At 35.5% G+C, this 22,206-nt stretch overlaps 1 pseudogene; it reads right to left on the minus strand.

The window, feature by feature from the left end:
- Positions 1-13,099: 13,099 nt before the first annotated feature.
- On the minus strand, positions 13,100-16,918 carry LOC124505916 (dynactin subunit 6-like; annotated as a pseudogene).
- Between the last annotated feature and the right edge of the window lie 5,288 nt (positions 16,919-22,206).

The following is a 22,206-nucleotide window of genomic DNA, read 5'->3' on the forward strand; positions in this document are numbered from 1 at the left end:
TCTGTATTTCTTGTTCCCCAGTTCATGGTCCGGAGGGGTGTTTTCTCTTGTCCTAACATAATACTGCCCTTGAACAGCCTCTTTTTCTCTCACTTTTGTCTCTCCACAGAAGGAATTCCCTTCCCTCCAGGCTATGCAACCATTTTATCTCTCTTAATTCTCATGCATGAACCTCTGTCCCTCCAAGCTATCTCTATCCACCTGTGGAGATTTTTCTGCCACTCTGCAGACTGATTTCCTGGGTATTCTAAGTGTTCTGACCTAAATACAGCTGTGTTTGAGGGATAAGGTAAATCCTACTTCTCCACCATCTTAACTCCTCCCCCTCCATTATGTTTTTAAGATAGCTCCAACCTACATAGTTTGAAATTCAAAAGGAAAGTACGAATGCCTTTTCTCTGTCACTCAAGTAGAATACCCAGGATCAGCTCTATTTATCCTGATTCATTTGGCTCAAGTCACATGTTTATCCCTCAGGTAATGACTGGGTACAGGATAACAGACTAGGCCTCATCATCTGATCCTGGATCCTGGAGACTCTTTCTGAAGCATGTGGTCTAATAATGGAAAATGGAATCCCCAAATATGAATCAGTTTGAATGGATTCTTGGTCACCAAGAAACAACAAATATCTACAATATTTTCTCACTATAAAGAGCTTGATTGAAAATGAACCACGGTAACTTTCAAACCTCTAGAATCTCAAGATTGATGGAAAAGACCAAAAATTCTTTTTGTCTATGAGAGCATGACCCAGAAAAGTATGGGGCAAGTGACAGTTTGCTATGACTTTCCACTCACTTTTTTTTTTTTTTATCCATTTTCTCTTATGCTTCTCTGAGATACAAAACATCTTTCATGGCTTGAAGACAACTTCCCATTTGTTGAAAGATTGATCTTTTCAGTTTTCAGTCCTGGTGAGGGTATATCAAGCTTTAAAACAGGACTGAAGCTACTCATTTCTTTTTATGGATAATTAACTCCTACAAAATAGGATTTATGCAAAGTAGGGAATCTAATTCTGGGTATAGAATCATTTTCTTCAGTGGACCAAGATCAAATTTCTTCTCTTTCAACTTACGGTTTTGAAAATAGTCCAATGAAGACTTAAACTCTGCAGTCTATAATGACAAATAATAACCAGAAAATTAAGTGGCATACAAACTTCTATGACATTTACTCTGTTTCTGAGAATGTTTCATTGAGGCATTATCAATTGTATTTTTGAGGACCTCAGGAAATTTCTGTGCCTAGATCTTTCTAGGACCATGGGGATTGGTCAAGCTTATTATACTTATTTATCTCAAAAGACATGTCATTCAAATGATGGAGCATCAAATTTAGAAGGGACTTGATGTTCCTGCTCTGTATGCTTTTTGTAAGCATCACACAAAATGTGGGGGCCATATTCATCAATTGTTCAAGGTAAGTCTAATGTTGAACTAAAGGAGCTATACATGTACCGTTGTTTCTAGAGGCCATCTAGTTTACAGTCAGATTTGTACATGACTATAAGTTTTGCCATTTAGAATATTTGTCCTTTGGGCAAGTTACCCAACCTCCAGTTTTCTCCTCTTTAAAACAGATTAATAATGATTTTAAAAAATATATTTTTGTCACAGGGTATATGTACATGTAATGTTAGAAATTTCAAAATTATATTCTCAACTTTTTTCAGTGTTAAAACCATTATTTGGGTCATATTTCAAATGTAGCAAAATTCAGTAGAAGCAAAACTGTTCCTCTCATAGATATAAACCAGAGTATAGTCACTTCCTCATTTTCACATCTTTGGCACAAGGCCAACACCATTGTCAGTGACTTAATATGTACAGGTGATCTGTCTTCACCTTCTCATCTTCAGTGACCTGTTAGTTTACTCTGCTTTAGACATTCACTCCCATGGTGGTAAGGTGATAATTTGGTCTTTGCTATTGCCTGTAATTGCTTAACAACAACTCTCACTAATTCAAAATTCCCACTTTTTCACCACAAGCTTATCTTTTCTAGTCTCACCTCCTCACCTTGTATCCATTTTCAACTACAGAAAGACCTTGATTCCACTGACTGTTCTGCCTTCACTCAACCATGAAACCTTTCCTTTATGAATTTTTCTTCTCATTCAGCCCATGATGTCATTATTGAAATAACACTTTTGGTAATGACCTATATTTCCTCTCTGTGCTGTATTTTATCACTGTTCTCTGGTGGAATACCATCCCTGAGTGAACTCAATAAACCCAATCATTTGTTTTCTCCATGCCTACTTCTGAGCAGTTAATGCTCCTAGAGTGATTCCCACTAGATACAGATTTATTCCTTGATAAATTTAAGTTCACCAATCTCACCAAATGGCCCTTGGTATTCCATGGCAACTGTATTATGTTTTTTTTTCTTTTGTCAACTGGCTCTTTTCCCCATAATAAATATTTTAAACACTCCTCTGCCCACACTCTCAGCAGATGATTTTAGCTCCCATTTGTAATAGAAAAGTATTTAGGTTATCAGAGTGGAGCTGTCTTATTTTTCAATACAAGGTTCAGACCTTCATATATCTGCATGTATCCCATCATTCTTCATTTCTTTTGTAATAGGGAGACTAATAGTATTCCTAGTTTAGGCTAATCCCCCTACTTATGCTTTGCATTCCACTCCCTCTACTTCTCAAAATCTTGTTACTGTTTTTCTTTTATTTGTATTCAACCTCATCTACGAACTAGCTTCTTCTTATTAGCAATAACAATGGCCAACATGGTTTTTACTGTGTGAAAGGCACTGTCTTAAATAATTTATGTAATTAACTCATTACATCCTTATAACACCCTCTACAATAAATATTATTATTATTCCCATTTTATTGATAAAGAAACTGAGGTATAGGGAGATTAATGGTTTTTCCTGACATCACATAGGTGGTGAATGGTAGAACTTGGATTCGATACCTGACATTCCGGCTTCTGAGTCTTTAATTAGCATGTTATGTTGCATTTTAGATACTCTAAAAAATCCCAGTGCACCATCTCCAATCCTCATCTTAGTTAAAGTCTCAGCAGTCTCAACACTGTTGGCTAAATCTTCCTTCCTGAAATGTCCTCTCTTGCCCTTTTATTTTAACATGAAAGTCTCTTTCTTTTCTCCCTACCTCCTTGACTTTTCACTCTCTCTCTTTCTCTCTGTATTCTAATCCTTTCTGTCCACTGTGCTAGAGTCCCTCAAGTTTCAGCCCTAGGCTTATTACTCTCATCATTCTATACTTTTTCTACAGGCTATTTCATTCACAGTCACAGTTTTAATCGCTGTTTTCAGGTGATAGGTAAATTTATATTTACAGCTGAGATTATCCACTTGAATTCTAGATCCTTATAATACATTGTCCATTTGCTTTCAAGTCTTCTATATCCCCAAAGTACCTCAAAGTCAACACGTCCAAAAGCAAACTCATGATTCTCCTTCAAACTTAGTCCTTTTCTGTTATTCTCTATGACAGATAATGGCAGTGCTAACCTCAGTTGCAGAAAAAAAAAACCCAAAAAACAGGATCATCCTTGACATCTCCATATGCATCAACCTCCACCTCCAGTCTATTATACAGTCTTACTGGATTTTTCTTCTAAGACTCTTTGAATTGTATACAAATTTCTCTTATTCCTACCACCAATGACCCATTCTAATTCCAAATTAACATTCACCTGGACTACTGTAAGAATTTTGTTACTGGTCTAATACATATACTTCACCTTCATCCTTTTTATTCTCTGTACCCACAAAGATGTGTGAAAGCACAGATCTAATCACGTTATCCTGTCACTTCCAACTTCATTGGCTTCACAAATTTCTTTGAATAATGACAAAAATCCTTCCATATTTACAAGGTCTTGCAAAATCTGATCCTTACGTACATCTCCAGGCTCAGTTTGTACTGCCTTCATCCTCACACTCAGCATGCCAGCCATCTTGGCCTTCTTTCGGTCCCTTATATTCACTGTTTTCTCTCTTGCTACGTATTCTTTGCTCATTGTGCCCTTTCCACTTGGAGTGCTCCTTTCTCATCTGTGTGCCTGATTAATTCATCTTTCTGAGTTCTGTACACATGTCCCTTCCTCAGAGAGGTCACCCTGCTGAAGCCTGATTTTTCAATTATATGTGCATAGGAACTATAGAAGTATAGAAGCCTATGGTTACAAATTTATAATCAATTTTTGAGATTATGAATAATTTCTCTCTCCTAAGAGACTATAAACTTCATGAAGGCAGAGAATCATGCCTATTTTTGCTATTTTATTTCTAGTATCTGGCTTAATATGTGAACATATGTAAAGCACTCAGTAAATCTTAATGAAGTTGTGTATAAAGCTTTGAAGATATAAAATGAACAAGATATGGTTTTTAGACTCAAGGAGATCCTAGAGTATGGAGACTGCCACATAAACAAAATGAGGCAATTCCTAGGATATCCACAAAATTCTTTGTGAATATTAAGGTTGTGCTTGTGTCTGGGAAGGTGTGTATATCTGAGACATGACTAGTTATTTAAAAAAGTTCAAAGAGGATGTAATATTTGAGTTATCTTGAAGGAAGAATGGGATTCAAAAGTGAGCATTCATACTAGGACCAGCTCTGTTATGTGAAGTGTTAGGTAGAGAGGTAAAATTATCAACCAGAGTTAGAAATCAGAGCCAAACTAAGGAAGGAGGGGGGTATTGATACTTTGTACCAATGGACATGAGAAGAATCAAGATGTCAGCAACTGAATAATGCTAGAAACAAATGTGGTCAGAAATGGGGTGGAAAAAATACTGAATTCCTCAATAATAACTTTTTGCCATAAGAGCTCTTTAAATAATATACCATTTTCCACATGATCCTTTTTTTCAGTGTAACAACTTTTTCATTCTCCAACCCACTCCAACCATAAGCACAGCATCATATATTAATGTGAGCTATTACTAATAATATAAAATTCTGTTGAAAAAGAAATCTTATGAGAAATATAATTTATACTCCAGTTCTACCATAGGACTGTATTCGATTTGATTAATCTATCATTACTGATTTAATTGGTAGTCTCCACAAATAACATAAGTAATACTGGGTGTGGTTGAACAGATAGAAGAGGTTTGCTGAGTTCTCCAGGTAGACAGTGATGTTGGGAAGAAGCACTAGTGAGGAAATAAGTTGACAAACATAATTCTGAAAAGAACATAAAAAAATTATATTAGAGAGACTCGAAGGGATGACCATAGTCTCTTGGTCAACTAATTATATTCTTAGTTGCTTGCAAAATGATAAAAATAGGATTTTTTTCCATTGTGATGGAAAATGACTTTAATTTTTAAATATCAATATCCTTTAATCACAGTAGTTTTAGACTTTAATTGGCAGGCCTTACTTTGCACTGACAATCCTAAAACAGTGGCCTTGTAAGAATTTTTGCTGGCATGTTAGGCCACCATGTCAGACATGACTGGTCATATATACCTGGAGAGACCATTGATTCTTTGAAATGTTGGAGAGGGAAACTTTATTATTAGAGCATGGTCAGTGTTGTCTTGGGTTGACACTTTTTTGGTCAATTGCCATTGTTTTTGTCAGAATTTTTACTTTCTTTTTCTTATATTTTTTTCTGTAGTGCTAAATTATTTTTCAATTGAAAATTGAGGAAAAGTAGGTTAAAAATTTTAAGTATTTAAAAGTTTTTAAATATTTTGAGAGCTTTTAGTTTAAGCTTGTACATAATTCATGCATATTTTACCTTTGTCACTAAGGCAAAGACAATGATAGTTTTTCTTACTGTTCACACATCTGTCTACATAATTTTTGGGTGGACTTTTTTACTCAGGTTTCTCTTATATTATTTAGGATGTAGAATGAAATAGGAAAGAAAAGTGTATATGATAAAAATGAAAAGACTTGAGACTTTTTTACAAAATTTTGCCATTATATTCTTGTTAGGTCTTCAAATACTTGACAACTTGACAACTAAAATTCAGAATTTTATTCTGAATGCTGTTTCCTTTTAAATTTATCAAGGCAGAAAGAAGAAACCAATTAGCTTGGTTATTTATTTTTATTTCTCTTTTCATAGAACTCATTTATCCCAAATAATCTCTTAAAAGCTTTTTCCATATTCTAAAAAAGAAAGTTGTTATTGAAAAGCTTAATTCATATTATTACAGCTGGCATAATTTTATTAGATAGCTGTCATTTGTGGTATAATAAAATAATAAAAATTTATGCCTGCTTTCTCAAATAAGGGATTGATATCGATGAGAGGGTCTTAAGCTTTTTCACTAGAATTCCCTCAATGGCAGACCATAGTGAGGCTCTTCCCTATTTCCTGCCTCCAAGACTCAGATTTCATCCTATGAATACATGAAATTTATTTTGAAGTTTCCAGTTTATCTTCAAAATGTAGGCAAACTTTGAATTCTACTTGAATAATATGCCAATTTTGAAATTAATATGAATTTCTAGGTACAGGAAGAATCACCCCATTTATGTTGCAGGCCTTTTTATTCCTTGTGCATTATCATATCAGTTTTTGTAGGCAGCCATATTCCAGTTTAGAAGCTGGTGTGAGAGAGGGAGCCCAAAGAGAATTGACCAGAGAACTTTCATCTCTACTCATCTCTGATAATTTAGGTCAAAATTTGCCAAATTTTTTGGTGTTATATGCTTCCTTCACAGTCTATTGAGGGTGCATTTTTAATCAATATGTGTAAAGGTTTATGGACATTTTGTAGAGCCTGAAACATGATTTTACTATTGTAAATGATTTTGATGGTTTATAGTCATTTTGTATTTGCTTTTATGGCACATTGCTAGATGATTAAATCTATGTTAAACTCTTAAAAAGTGATATGAAATATGACTTATGTTCTTGAGAAACATATTATTTAGAGAGATAGAAATATAAATAGATAATTTCTAAGTGATAAGAATTGTGTTCATAGGGAGAAATGCAAAGGTGGCCTTGCGAGCCTAGGGGAGTAGGGTTCAGCCAACTCTGGTATTATCAAAATGGCATCTATGAATTAAACCCTAAAGAGTTTCTCCAGAATACATGGAGTATTCATTTTTCATACCAAAGGCAGTTCTTTATGCAGTAGTTTATCACTTTATCTGGAAGTACTTGCTCTGTATCCTGCCCTAGAACACAAGCTTGATGAAGTATAATGCCTGGCATGTAGTAAGAATTCAATAAAATTTATTGAATATATCTTGAAGATATTTTTTCCACAAATTATATTTATTGAGTAATAACTATAGTTTTCCATTTTTTTTTATTGAGGACCTATATAACAGGGCATGAATTAAAATCAGTCTTACTCACTAGTCAGACAAAGCTTCTGGTCAGTATGATAATGTTAACATGACTAGACACATGTGATATTCTTGATTTAAAGTTCCCAGTGCCTCTGTTCTTTTTGGGAGTCTAGATATCTAAGGGATCCGTGAGGCCAGACCAAAGGATGAGTATATCTTACTCATATTTGAAAGCGAGGAAGACAAGAGATGAACAACACAGTATATTTAGGAAGGATCATTGAGGGGCAGAGTTGCAGGACTAACATGGCCAACAGGCTTAAAAGACAAGGAGGGCCTGGACTGAAGAGGCCTCACACCTAGAAAAGCTCTTTCTTAAGAACCTTTGATTCTCTTTTTTGGGAAAAAAAAAACCTGACATATAAATCTCATTCTTAGTTTTCATTTTATATGGGGAGGCATTACAGAAGAAATTGTGGAAGGTAAGTCTTGAATCATGTGTAGAAGTCTGGCAAACAGTCAAAGAAGGGCAAGTGTATGAGCCCAATCAGCATGCTCTACTCACAGATGGCAAGTGGTATAATGTGCCTGGGCTGTGGAAGATGCAGAAGTGATGTGGGGGCAGGAATGACTTAGATTTAAAGTCTAAGCATGAAGTCTGTCTGTTGTTCAAGTAGTGTTGCTGTCTGGGTTTCTTTAGTGTTCCTGGATGGCGTTCTACATAGTAAATGTTGACTATATTATTTCCTTGCTGGGAAACTAAAGATTAAATTTTTACCTTTTTGTCACCAGATTACTGTCACTTTTGATAAATTAGAGAAAAGTTAGCTCTAGCTTTAGTTATAAAACTTAAGGACCTTAACCATAAACAGCACATAGTTCATTTTGCAATATTAATATTGCATCACTTTCTGATTAGAGTTATAAAACACAATTTGGATACAATCCAAAAAAATAAAAGGCCAGAGAGAAAAATAATTACCTAAAGTCTAATCACCTTGATATAATTACTCTTTATCACTTTTTTTCTGATTATGAGCATGATATATATTTGTTGAAAAAATTGTCTTCCTTTCTTGAAAACTCCTTGAATGTATTTCTCCTCTGAAACCTTTGATTACCCAAGGGGTCATTAATCTGTCTTTCTATTATGGTACACTTATATCATGTATTCACATTGATTATGAATTTATTATTCAGTACTCTAGCATTTTTTTTCTCTGTCTTTCCCACTAAATTGTGCTTTTCCAAGGCAAAGGCCTTGACATATTTGTGTTCTCTGCATGAAGACACTGTGCTTGGTACATGTTAGTCTCCAGTAATTGCTCCCAAATGAATGAATGGTCATCAGTTTATAAATAACAGTATGTTATATCATGAAGGTCAAGGAAATAGGCTTGCATATTTTTCATATTCATTCATTTAATATTTTGTATATTTATTGAAAAAGTTATTGTGATTATTAGATAACATTGGAATCAAATTGCATTAATTTTTATTGCCTGGCACAGACTTTAAAAGCTTGAAATTAAGATAAATTTACACTTGTAGTAATATGGAAAATTTATATAGAAGTTATTTTTAAATGCTGAACTTGATAAGTTCAAGAGGTCAAGATTACTATACATGTTAAATAATGTCTTTCAGGTCTTGGACCATACATTTCTGTTTTTAAAAATTTTAATTTCTGTTTTCACTGTCGTATGTTTCTTTGTTGTGACTCTTCCTATTCCTTATGAGGAAGTTGTGTATGTTAAAGAGCTCACTGTTTTTATTCTAATTGAAGTTTTGTTTATTTATTTATATTTTTAATTTTTTAGACAGAGAGAGTGGGGGAGAGAGGCAGAAGGAGAGAGAGAATATTTTTTTTAATTTTTCAAAATTTTAAATTTACATCCAACTTAGTTGGCATATAATGCAGTAACGATTTCAGGAGTAGATTCCAGTGATTCGTCTCCTATGTATAACACCAGTGCTCATCCCAACAAGTGTCTTCCTTAATGCCCTTCACACATTTAGCCCACCCCTTCCCCCTACACAACCCTCCAGCAACCCTGTTTGTTCTCTACATTGTAGAGTCTCTTATGTTTTGTCCCCCTCCCTGTTTTTATATTATTTTTGCTTCCCCTCCCTTATGTTTATCTGTTTTGTATATTAAATTCCACATATGAGTGAAGTCATATGATATTTGTGTTTCACTGACTGATTTCATTTAACATAATATCATCTAGTTCCATCCATTTGTTGCAAATGGCAAAATTTCATTCTTTTTTTTTAAGTGACAAATTTTTAGATGTCAGTCATAACATTGCCAATTAAAGGTGTCTAAAAAATGCAAGAATTTATATTTTCTGATGCTGGTTGTGTGTGTGTGTGTGTGTGTGTGTGTGTGTGTGTGCGTGCACGTGTGCACATGTGCGTGCACCCTTACTTACATTAAGTTCTCTATAATTGGAACTATTGCACAGATACAATTTTGCATTCTTGCTTTTGACATAAAATTAAGAGTCTCCATTACAGTATATTGTTTCCATACTTGCTCTTTTTAAAGTCTGAATCTTAATTCCCCCAATTTACAACAAATAAACACACAGGTTAACAATTTAAATAATGTTTGTCTTCAGCTCATTAGTTTTGTTCTTTTTTTTTTTTTTGTAGCTAACCATTGTATTTTATTGGGATAAAACACATGGAATGCATACTATATTCAGCTTTCTACTACTTTATAAAGCACAGCTCTCTGGTTCCAGAAGTATTATTTACACTTGGTGTTTTTTTTTGTTTGTTTTTGTTTTTTTTTTTATTTAGCTTTATTTTTTATTTTTTAAAATTTACATCCAAATTAGTATATAGTGAAGCAATGATTTCAGTAGATTCCTTAATGCCCCTTACCCATTTAGCCCATCCCCCCTCCCACAACCCCTCCAGCAACCTCAGTTTGTTCTCCATATTTATGAGTCTCTTTTATTTTGTCACCCTCCCTGTTTTTATATTATTTTTGTTTCCCTTCCTTTATGTTCATCTGTTTTGTTTCTCAAAGTCCTCATATGAGTGAAGTCATATGATTTTTGTCTTTCTCTGACTGACTTATTTCACTTAGCATAATACCCTCCAGTTCCATCCACTTGGTTGCAAATGGCAAGATTTCATTCTTTTTGATTGCTGAGTAATACCCCATTGTGTGTATATACCACATATTCTTTATCCATTCATCTGTTAATGGACATTTGGGCTCTTTTCATACTTTGGCTATTGTTGATAGTGCTTCTATAAACATTGGGGTGCATATGCCCCTTCGAAACATGTGCATGTGCCACTGTATCACTTGGATGAATACCTAGCAGCGCAATTGCTGGATCATAGGGTAGTTCTATTTGTAATTTTTTGAGGAACCTCCATACTGTTTTCCGGAGTGGCTGCACCAGTATGCATTCCCACCAGCAATGAAAAAGAGATCCTCTCTGCATCCTCGCCAACATCTTTTGTTGCCTGAGTCGTTCATTTTAGCCATTCTGACTGGTGTGAGATGGTATCTCATTGTGGTTTTGATTTGTATTTTCCTGATGATGAGTGATGTTGAGCATTTTTTTCATGTGTCTGTTAGCCATCTAGATCCCTTCTTTGGAAAAGTGTCTCTTCATGAAGAGAGAGAGAGAATCTTAAGCAGGCTACACACTCAGCACAGAGCCTGATGCAGGGCTTGATCCCATGACCCTGGGATCATGACCTGAGCTTACGAGCCAGACCTTCAACTGACTGAGATGCCCAGGAGCCCCTAATTGAAGTATAATTTATATATAATAGTATATTAGTTTCAGCTGTACCACATAATGATTCAACAACTCTATGCATTACTCAGTGCTGAACAAGATCAGTGTGCTCCTAATCCCCTTGATTTCACCCATTCCCACACCCATCTAGCTTCTGGCAGCCACCAGCTTGTTTTCTGCATTTAAGAGTCCATTTCTTCACCTATTTTTTTCTTTGTTCGTTTGTCTTCTGCCCACTTTTAAATTGGATTATTTGTTTTTTGTGTGTGTTGAATTGTATAAGTTCTTTACATATTTTGGATATTAACCCCTTATCAGATATCGCATTTGCAAATGTCTCCTCCCATTGAGGGGGTTACCTTTTTGTTTTGTTGCTGATTTCCTTCACTGTGCAAAAGTGTTTTATTTTGGTGTAGTCCCAATGGTTTAATTTTGCTTTTGTTTCCCTTGCCTTAGGAGGCATATCCACAAATACAGTACTAAGGCTGGTGTGCAACAGATTATTGCCTATATTTTCTTTTAGGAATTTTATGGCTTCAGGTCTGACATTTAGGTCTTTAGTCCCTTTTGAATTTATTTTTGTGTATGGTGTAAGAAGGTGGTCCAGTTTCATTCTTTTGCATATTGTTGTCTAGTTTTGTATCCTGCATTTAACTGAATTCATATGTCAGTTCTAATAGTTTTTTGGTGGAGTCTTTAGGGTTTTCCAAATATAGTGTCATGTCATCTGCAAATAGTGGAAATGTTAATCTTCCTTTCCAATTTGTATGCCTTTTATTTCCTTTTATTTTTCTGATTGCTTTGGCTAGGATTTCCAGTAACATGTTGAATGAAAATGGTGAGAGTGGACATCCTTGTCTTATTGCTGATCTTAGAGGAAAAGCTCTCAGTTTTTCCCCGTTGAGGATGATGATAGCTGTAGATTTTCATATATGACCTTTATTAGGTTGAGATATGTTTTCTCCAAACCTACTTTGTTGAGAGCTTTTATTATGAATGCATGTTGTATTTGTCAAATTCTTTTTCTGTATCTATTGAGATGATCCCGACTGTGAGATCATGTCTTGAGCCAAAATCAAGAGTTGGACACTTAACCGACTGAGCCACCCTGGGACCTTGGGATGATCTATGATTTTTATCATTTCTCTTGATGTGATGTATCACATTGAGTGATTTGTAAATATTGATTCACACCTGCACCCCTGGAATAAATCAGACTTAATCTTAGTGAATGGTTTTTTAAAATGTATTTTTGTATTCAGTTTACTAATATTTTGCTGAGAATTTTTGCACCTGTGTTCATCAGAGATACCGGCCTGTTTTTTAGTGTCTTTGGTTTTGATATTAGGGTAATGTTGGCCTCATAGAATGAATTTGGAAGCTTTCCTTCATCTTCTATCTTTTGGAATAGTTTGAGAAGGATGGGCATTAACTCTTCTTTAAATATTTGGTAGAATTTACCTGTGAAGCCATCTGGTCCTGGATTTTGTTTGTTGGAAGTTGTTTGATTACCAATTCAATTTCATCTCTAGTAACTGGTCTGCTCAAATTTTCTGTTTCTTCCTGACTCAGTTTTGGGAGGTTATATGTTTCTAGGAATTTATCCATTTCTTCTACGTTGTCCAATTGATGAGCATATAATTTTTCATAGTATTCTCTTATAATCCTTTGTATTTCTGTGGTGTTGGTTTTTATTTCTATTTTTTTGTCATTAGCATTTTTATTTAGTATAGTTTATGCTAGAGTAGAAATACATAATAATATGCCCTTTCTTATCACAGGGAGTCTTTTATACAACCAAAATCATAGCCAACATTTTATATGACAAAAGAAAATTGAACCAAATCTGTAAATTCTCAGGAAAGCAATAAGGATAGAAGAAAATAATGCATTTTATATAAATTATATAGGACAGTTACAAAGAAAATCCATTACTTTCCTCTCTGACTCAATTTTATAAAATAAAGTCAACATATATTATTCTGTGAATTGCTAAGAGTGCATAAACACTGTGGCCCTTTCAAAAATATAACAAACTGTTATCTTGACGTCATATGTTGTTCTTAGTTCTTAACTGGAGTTGAGCTTCCTTTCATAGTCTTATTTAGGTTGTGGTATTTGGGCAGGATTTTCATCAGAAAATCCAGCTGTAGTGTCTGGGGCTGTGGTCGGTTAGTCTGCACCTGACGAAGGCAGTCTGTACCATAGATCATTGTATTCTCAGGGATGACCTCAAATGTATTCAGGTTGCAGTAAGCCCCAATGATGCAACTACTTGTCAATATTATGTTTCTGCCCACATATGCTTTTGATTCAATTGCATTATCTCCCATTTTCATGGTTTGGAAATAACAGCCAATGTCAAACACATTATTGTTGCCATTGATCATAGGTTTCGGCTTTGGATCTTCAAGCATCAAGGGTGATCTTATTAGGGTAAGCATTTATGATAAGCACCTGTTCTTCTTTTATTTTTTAGTTTGTTTATTTATTTATTTATTTATTTATTTATTTATATTTAGTTTTATAATACAGTATTGTTCAATTTATTTTTTTAATTTACATCCAAGTTAGCGTATAGTGCAACAATGATTTCAGGAGTAGATTCCTTAATGTCCCTTACCCATTTAGCCCATCCCTCCTCCCACAACCCCTCCAGTAACCCTCTGTTTGTTCTCCATATTTAAGAGTCTCTTATATTTTTGTCCCCCTCCCTGTTTTTATATTATTTTTGCTTCACTTCCCTTATGTACATGTTTTGTCTCTTAAAGTCCTCATATGAGTGAAGTCATAGATTTGTCTTTCTCTAGTTTTGCTTAGCATAATGCCCTCTAGTTCCATCCATGTAGTTGCACACTTGTTCTTCTTTTAAATTACCTTCACCGATCACTCTTGGCCAAGCTTCTGCAATAATTCATGCTTTAGAGTGAATCACTGTCCTAGGTCCTATAGTAATATCGCCCCAAATTTCACTTTCTATATACACAACTGCTCTAGGAGCAATCTTCACACTCTTTTCAGCCTTCTCTCCAATGCTTTGGACCTTGTCTTATTTCTCGTCCATTTCTGATTTTATTTATTTGAGTCCTTTCTCTCTCTTTGTTGGGTCTGGCTAAATGGCTATCAATTTTATTTTATTTTTTCCAAGAACCAGCTCCTGGTTTCATTGAACTGTTCTTTTGTTTAATTTAGTCATTTCTGCTCTAATCTTTATTATTTCCTTACTTCTACTGGCTTTGGGATTTGTTTGTTCTTCTTTTTCTAGCTTCTTTAGATATATACAAAGTTTGTTTATTTGAGATTTTTTTAAATTTTGCGATGGAGTCCTGTATTGCAATAATCTTCCCTCTTAGAACAAACAGCTTTTGCTGCATCCCAAAGATTTTGGACTATTATGTTTTCATTTTCATTTGTCTCCATGTATTTTTTTATTTCCTTTTTGATTTCTTGGTTGACCCTTTCATTTTTTAGTAGTATGTTATTTAGCCACCATGTATTTGTGTTCTGTCCAAATTTTTTCTTGGATTGACTTCTAGTTTCATATCGTTGTGGTTGGAAAAGATGCATAATGTTATTTTAGTCTTTTTTGAATTTATTGAGATTTGTTTTGTGGCCTAACATGATATATTCTGGAGACTGTTTCTTGCTATTTTTAAGAAATGACAAAACCTATATCCCTTTGTGTAAATATCACTCCTTTATTTAACTGTGGTAAAGCCCATAAAAATAAATTTTGGGCGTTATTGAAACATATAGTAACAGACCTGAAGAAGCCATAACAATTATTTAGTGTGCTTTGGTCTCTTTAAATGATGAGGAACATAAAACTCAAAAGTACTGGATGAGTTATCCAAAGTCACACTAATTTTTAGTGTTAGAGCTATGTCTAGGACACAAATCAGGAGACTACATTATGGATTGTGTAGCTAGGTGCCCCAGTTAAGTGGGGGCTAAGTAGTAATGTTGGATTCTCTGGGCCTAGATGGATATTATCTCTCTAACTACCCATGTGGCCATCTCGAGCTATCCTGCCCTGTTGCATCTTCTTCTGTCCTATCTAATCCTATCCTACTTTACCATATTCTCTTGTCAATCTGCCCATCTCTCTGTCTACTTATATATCATTTATCTATTTAAATAACACTGATCGAGCTGCAATGAAGTGACTTGAGTTTTATGTATATTATCTCACTGAAACTAAAAATTCCTTTGAGATTTTTATAGTTGAAAACATTGAGGCTCAGAGAAAATAAGTAATAAGCAATATGTTGATCCTTTCTTAAATAGCAAGAGATAGACCCACTTGACTATCATTCATGTTCTCCATGACTGTTACATCTGGCAGGTTACTCTTACCTGAGGCAGCTCAACTAGCAGCCTTCTCCTTCATTTCATTTAGGTCTTTGCTGAAATATCACTTCCAAAGTGAGGCCTTCTTTGATGACCCTGTTTGCATTTGAGTTATCCTTCCCCATCTACTTTCTTGATTTAGTTTTTCTTTTTAGCATCTATCACTTTATATAACTTTCTTTGTTATTCTTTGCACCTAGAATAATGCTGGCACATATAAGTATTTTTTTTTGTTAAATGAATTGGATAAGCCAAGTTCACACAGTCCTTAGGTGAACCTGAGTTTACACTGGGAGAGATGAGACGGAAACACAAAGTTCATGTTCTGGGAGCCACAAGTAAATCTTGAGGTCTCGTGGTAGCTAAAGGGGAAAAAGATCAGAAAAGAGCAGCCCAGGAATGAATTCATGGAAGGAAAGGGTCTGGGCTCATTGTTACTAGCAAAGTAGATATTTTTGAGTTCCCTTTGTTGTTTCTTAGAAGCATGATGTCTAGCTGGATAAAATTCTGTTAAAGAACTGGGGCAGTATGACAGAACGGCAAAACCTAGTTGCTGGCCAAGGTGTAGGTTTTGGAGCATCTAAGCATTACCCAATGAGGGTCCCAGGAGAGGGTATTAGGATTCCATGGGAATGCACTCTTCTTGGGAGAAGCAATATAAATCTCATTGTTCTGTAGAATATTGTCTGTCCAGGGCCAGAGTACTTTAGGGTTTGTGAAATATTCCTACCCTCTTTATGCTCAGTGGTTACAGAAGCAGAATTGCAGAATGGGACTTGAACAAACTAGAACTAATCTTGTAGATTCTGGTGGCTGGTTTGCATCTTATTGAGGTCAGGGCCTTGGAGTGTTTTTTTTTTTTTTTTACGTGGAAGCCAGTAGACTAGATGATGAGGGCTTGAGCAGTAGGATTGCGTGTTGTGCAGCAGATTACACATTTGATATTCCAGAGACAAGTTCATTGAAAGCATTATTCCACTTGACAGAACAGCACTTGTGTAGAGCTGCCAGATTTGATGCTATAAAGGAAACATAGCACTCTGGAAATAAATTACACTTTGTATTAACTGAATGATATATTAATCTTTTCCACCATTGAAGCAGGAGGGAGAATGAGCAGTGAATGTTAACACAGCATTATATGGATACCCACTTGCAATTCTTATTTCTTTGATATTCATAGACATGGAATTCAGAAACTTTCTCCAAAGAAAGTTTAACTTGCTGCAATATTTATGATAGCTTTTCTTTTGTGATCTGTTTAGTTACAAGAACTTGAGAAGCTTTCAAAGTCAAGATTATTCAGATCAGTACCTGTTGCAGCTTTCCAATTTTTAAGTATCTCCAGAAAAAGTTATACTTGGATCTGGCATCCTTCTGGATAATTTGAGAATAATAAAACAGTTAAGGAGCTGTCACAGCTCCTGCCAGGGTAAGAAATTTGAACTAACACCAGATTGCTGGTTACACAGACCTGGAATCTTACCAGCTGTGTGATTCAAGGCAGGTTGTAGAACATCTCTGAGTCTCATGTCTGTCATTTGGAAAATGAGAACACTAGTTTCATTTTGCAGAGATGCTCTGAGGAGAATGGGATATTAGATGTAAAAATATTTAGTACCATGCATATAGTAAGTTGATTTAATTTTTTCCCTCTTTTTTGGGAGAAAAGAGAGGGAAAGTCTCAAGACTAATTGTACTCTGTTTCTGGATCCTCTTCTCAAAAAGGATCTGAACTGGTGGAATTATTTTTAAAAGGCCAGAGGTGTTGTGAAGAAGAAACAAAGCTAATGGATTCTGTCTTTAGACCCTTTATCCAGCTTATTTTCAGTCTCCCACAATAAAACAATTTATTATTATTATTATTATTATTATTATTATTATTATTACAACCACTACTAACTTTCCTGCAGATGGGGTTTTAAAACAGTTCTGTAACACAGTGATTGATTGATTGATTGATTTCAAAGACAAAGATATATTGAGAATTTATTTTACATTGTTTTGTACAGCATCTAAAGCAAATGCAAGTGAGGAAAATAAAAATCAGGTTTGCTAAGTTCTTATTACATACCATTACAGTAGTAGAGGCTTACATATCATTATCCACTTTAATTTTATATTATTTAATTTTACATTGCTTATCCCTTGGGATTCTGACCTCCAGAAATAAACAGAAATTTTAGAACAAAAATTTACAACACTCTAGTCACTGACTTTCTCTTGTAGGATATTCTACCTCCTATTATAACTTGTGACTCTAGTAGATTTATGGATAATAACATATTGAAAGAAGCAGAACAAAGCTTCTAAGTATCTTAAAATAAAAGGAAGCTAAGATTTATTGAGTGCCCAGTATATGCCAGCGCTTTCACATGTTGGAACTAGTTATTGCACATATGTAACAAATGTAAAACTTGTGTTTTAATTTGGGACCCTGACAGTAGATGTTTTTGTGCTCCCTTCACTCTCAGCACTTCACCTCACACTTCCAGTTTACTTTTGTGTATTATTTGAGTGCATGTTCACTCTGCTACCAGAGGTGAAACTCATTTATGATGTAGCACTTGTGTATCACACTCCCAATGCCTAGCCCAGGGCCTGTCACTTGGTAGGAGCTCAATAAATGGTAGTTTAGGAAATAAACAGAAAGGAAGCATCAGATGGAGGGGGCAGGAATCCTTCCCACTTTCCACTCAGAATGATGGAGTAGTGGAAGGAATGGTATCAATGGGCACAGAGCACTATCAGAAGCTACATTTATTAAGCACCATCTTACTGTGTGCCAGGTACTATGCCAGACTTTCATTTATTATCATACTTAATACCCACGATGACCCTATGCAGTAAGCACTCTTATTCTGTCCCCATGTGAAGAAGGAAGTATCAGAGAGGTTTCATACATTTCCCCAAATTTTACAGCTAGTGAATGCCAGAACTTCAAGGGCCTGTAATGTGTCTGTCTTCAAAGCCCATGTTCTTGAGCACTATATTTGTGGACTTGTGACCTGCAGGGTGTACATGGCACACTAAGTCCCCCAGAAATCGTGAGGGAAGGCTGCTGATCATACAGAACTGAATTTATAAACTTGTTGAGTATGGGGGAGTCCCATCTCATCTGTCCTAGTAGTAGTTGCAAAGAAGGAGGTCACAGAAAGGAGTTTAGAAGGTTTTGTTTTAAATTTTTAGTTGTGGTAAAGAACATATAACATTAAATTTAGCATTTCAACCATTTTTTTAAGAAAGAGAGAGAGAGAGAGCGAGAGCACACATGCGTGTGAGAGTGCGGAGGGGCAAAGGGAAAAGGAGAGACAGAATTCTAAGCGGGCTCCATGCCAGTGCATAGTTCAATGTGGGGTTTGATCTCAGGACCCTGAGAACATGATTTGAGCCAAAATCAAGAGTCAGACGTTTAACCGACTGAGCTACCCAGGTTCCCGTCAACAGTTTTAAAAGGTACAGTTCACTACTGTTAAGTATATTCAAACTGATGTGCAACAGATGTCCATGACTTTTTCATATTGCAAAACTGAAACTCTCTGTTAACTCCCTGCTCCTCCCCTCCCTGAAAGTCATTAGTAACCACCACTCTACTTTCTGCTTCTACGAATTTGACTACTTTAGACACCTCATATAAGTGGAATCATACCATATTTGTCTTTTTGCGTCTATCTTATTTCACCTGGAGTAATGTTCTCAAGATTCATCAGTGTTGTAGCACAAGTCAGAGTTTCCTTCCTTTTAAAGGCTGAATAGTATTCTACCACATATATACACACACACACATACACACACTACATTTTGTTTATCCATTTGTCTGTAGATGGGCAGTTGGGTTGCTTCTACCTTTTGGCTATTTTGAATAATGCTGCTTTGAAAATGTGTGTACATTTATCTCTTTAAGATCTTCCTCTCAATTTTTTTTTGATGTAGACTTAGTTTTTGACTTGGGGTTTCTGGATCATATTATAATTCTATTTTTTTGTGTGTGCTTTTTTGTTTTGTTTTTTGAGGAGCCATCATACTATTTTCCATAGTGGTTGCACCATTTTACTCTCTCACCGATAGTACACAAGCTTTCCAGTTTGTCCATATGCTCTCCAATACTTGTTATTTTGTTTTGATAGTTTTCCTAATAGATGTGAGGTGATACCTCATAGTAGTTTATATTTGAATTTCTGTAATGATTAGAGGTTATTAGTAACTAGAGTTAGTCATGGAGTGATTTCAGGGTGTAAATTAATAAGTATGTTCTGGGCAGGGATAGGGTTTGTAAAGCAGATGAGTTGTTGGAAGAAGTGGGCTCTTATCTTTGGAATGCATGCATGTGGCGATTTACTGTCAAAACAGTTTGTGATCATTTTGGAGAACATTTGGATCTGAATGATTTGGTGTCAAAATCATGTGAGTGTAGTAGCTTCTGTTACATATCATGGCTTGGTTTTTAAGCCATGTTTGTCTTGAAAATTTTGGTTTCTGTTTGATTCTTCTCTTTGCTAAGGTCACTTTCTCATGCCTCACATGATGCTCTGTACAGTATTTGGCAGCCAGGTGCCCATCTTTCATGGTTACTGTAATAGTTAAGATAACAAACATGGTTTTAGATGTAGCACCTGGTACACAGTAAGCGCTAATTAAATAGTTGCACTTAAGTTATGGTAATAGTAATAGTGTAGTCATAGTGAACATGTAAAGTAGTACTTGTAAAGATAATGATGGCACTACCACTTATTTTTTCTGAATTTCTGTACTTTGAATTGATCCTATTACCACTGCCCTAGTGTAGGAACTCATCACTAAGGATCATTAGTTCCCTCCTCCTATGACCTATCTAATCACACCACACTGACAAAAAATGACCTAACACTCAAGTTTAAAACAGTTACCCTCCTAGTTACAACTTCCCCGTGGCTCTCCCTTGACCTCCAAAGGAATCTAAGCTCCATTACATTCTGCATTTAGCCTTCCTTACTCCTGTCTCTACCCAGCTCTTGAGCCTCATCCCCTACAGTCCCTGACACAGTATTTATTCTTCAGGGTTTTCAAATGCTTTAGTATCTCATAAAACACCTGCTATAATATTTCCCTTAAAATTTTTATTTGTACACACATAAAAATTTATATAAAAAAATAAAAGTTATCCTATCATTCATACTTTCTATTTTTAGTTATTTTTTTTTCTTTTCTTTTGCTTCCTTCTCCCTTTTCCCATCTTACTTGCCCTCTACCCCACTTGCAACTACTGCTGTAATAACATCATATTAGCAATTTTGGAAGTATCCTTTTGAATTTTTTCCATGTTGAGGCAATGTTACATAAACATACTTGTGTGTGTGTGTGTGTGTGTGTGTGTGTGTGTGTGTATTTGCATACATTTTCCTGTTTAAACACTTTACTGGATGTATCCAATCTCTAGTGTCAATTTCTGCCAAACTTAAGGCCTCTTTAACACCATTGAGTTTTATTTTAGGGGAGAAATTTGGCTAAAATGTTACTATTTCCCCCAAGTCACCTCCTTTCCCTGACTCAGTTACTGAACTGAAGGGCCCAATATCTGCAAGAGCTTGACATTTTTAATTTGAAAGTCCTATTGTCATTTCTGTCACCTGAGATGGGAGTGTTAAGAAGAGGTCACTGGAAAATTACTGACTCTAGATGAACAATTTGTTCTTAATTAAAAAGCCTGATGAAACTCTCTTTGGGAAATGAACTCATTCAAATGAGAGATAATTTAAGCTCATCCACTCAGGATACTTTTTTCTGTATTTTTCCTTCACCCAGTACATAAAATTTTTATTCAGTCTTATAATATAAGTTGAATTTGACAGGAGCAATTTTTTTTCATTCAAACCATAACATTATTATGTTGTATGAGTTAACATTGTGTTTTCCTCTCAGAAAAAATGAGTACTGCATTCCCTAGAGACACATTGGCAGCAATGGAGAATGGAGTAAAACTACTCCCTGCTGGGGTTTCAGAACGGGAAGGAAACACAGTATCATTAAATACACATGGACTCTTAAGTCAGAAGGCCAGAGTTCAAGCCCAGTTCTGTCACTGAAGAGCTGAGTGACCTTGGTGAAATATTTGAAATGGGGTTTCCCCTTGTCTGTAAAACGAATAATAATCCCTGCTGTATATCATTGGCTATTCTAAGGTTCAAGTGAAGTAACTGTTGTTAAAAGATTGAATGACTGCAAAGTGCAATGTAAACATATGGGATTGTCAATATTGATGCCTCCTGCTGCTGATGCACTGTGAGAAATAGTTTCTTACTTAGTTTGCTAGATAGATCCATCAACCAGTGACTGGTCACTAGGCAGAATGCCATCAGAATGGAAAGGTAAGCCCACCCTCTCCCTTCTTTATCATCCCCAATATAAAATGAAAAATCTGAGGCCCCAAAAGGGGAAGTGCATTGATGAAAGCCACACAACCAGTTAGTGGTATAGCCAGGACTGGATATTCCACTTCCTGCCCAGTATTCTTTCCCAAATGCCCTGCTTCTAATTTTTTTAAATAAATAATAGAATTCTAGTTTGACATGACCACTTAGAAATGGAGAAGCATAAAGAGATTGGAGGTTTGTTTAACATGCCTCATTCCCATTTATCCCCCGGAGGTTCACATTTGCGTATTGTTTGAGGTAGTGTCAAGGAGAACTTAAACTGAATTGAAATGAGATGCCAGATTCTCAGATACAGAGTCAAACTACCCTCACACCCTGATCTGTGTTGGTGATTAAGTGAACAGTAACAACAGGCCAGTATTACATAGTTTACTGGAACAGCGTTCCGCAAATTGTATTCTAGGGATCAC

The sequence above is a fragment of the Lynx rufus genome, unplaced genomic scaffold, assembly GCF_022079265.1.
Source record: "Lynx rufus isolate CCGP_SWC_20201006 ecotype Redwood Valley unplaced genomic scaffold, mLynRuf1.p SCAF_9, whole genome shotgun sequence".
NCBI lineage: Eukaryota > Metazoa > Chordata > Mammalia > Carnivora > Felidae > Lynx > Lynx rufus.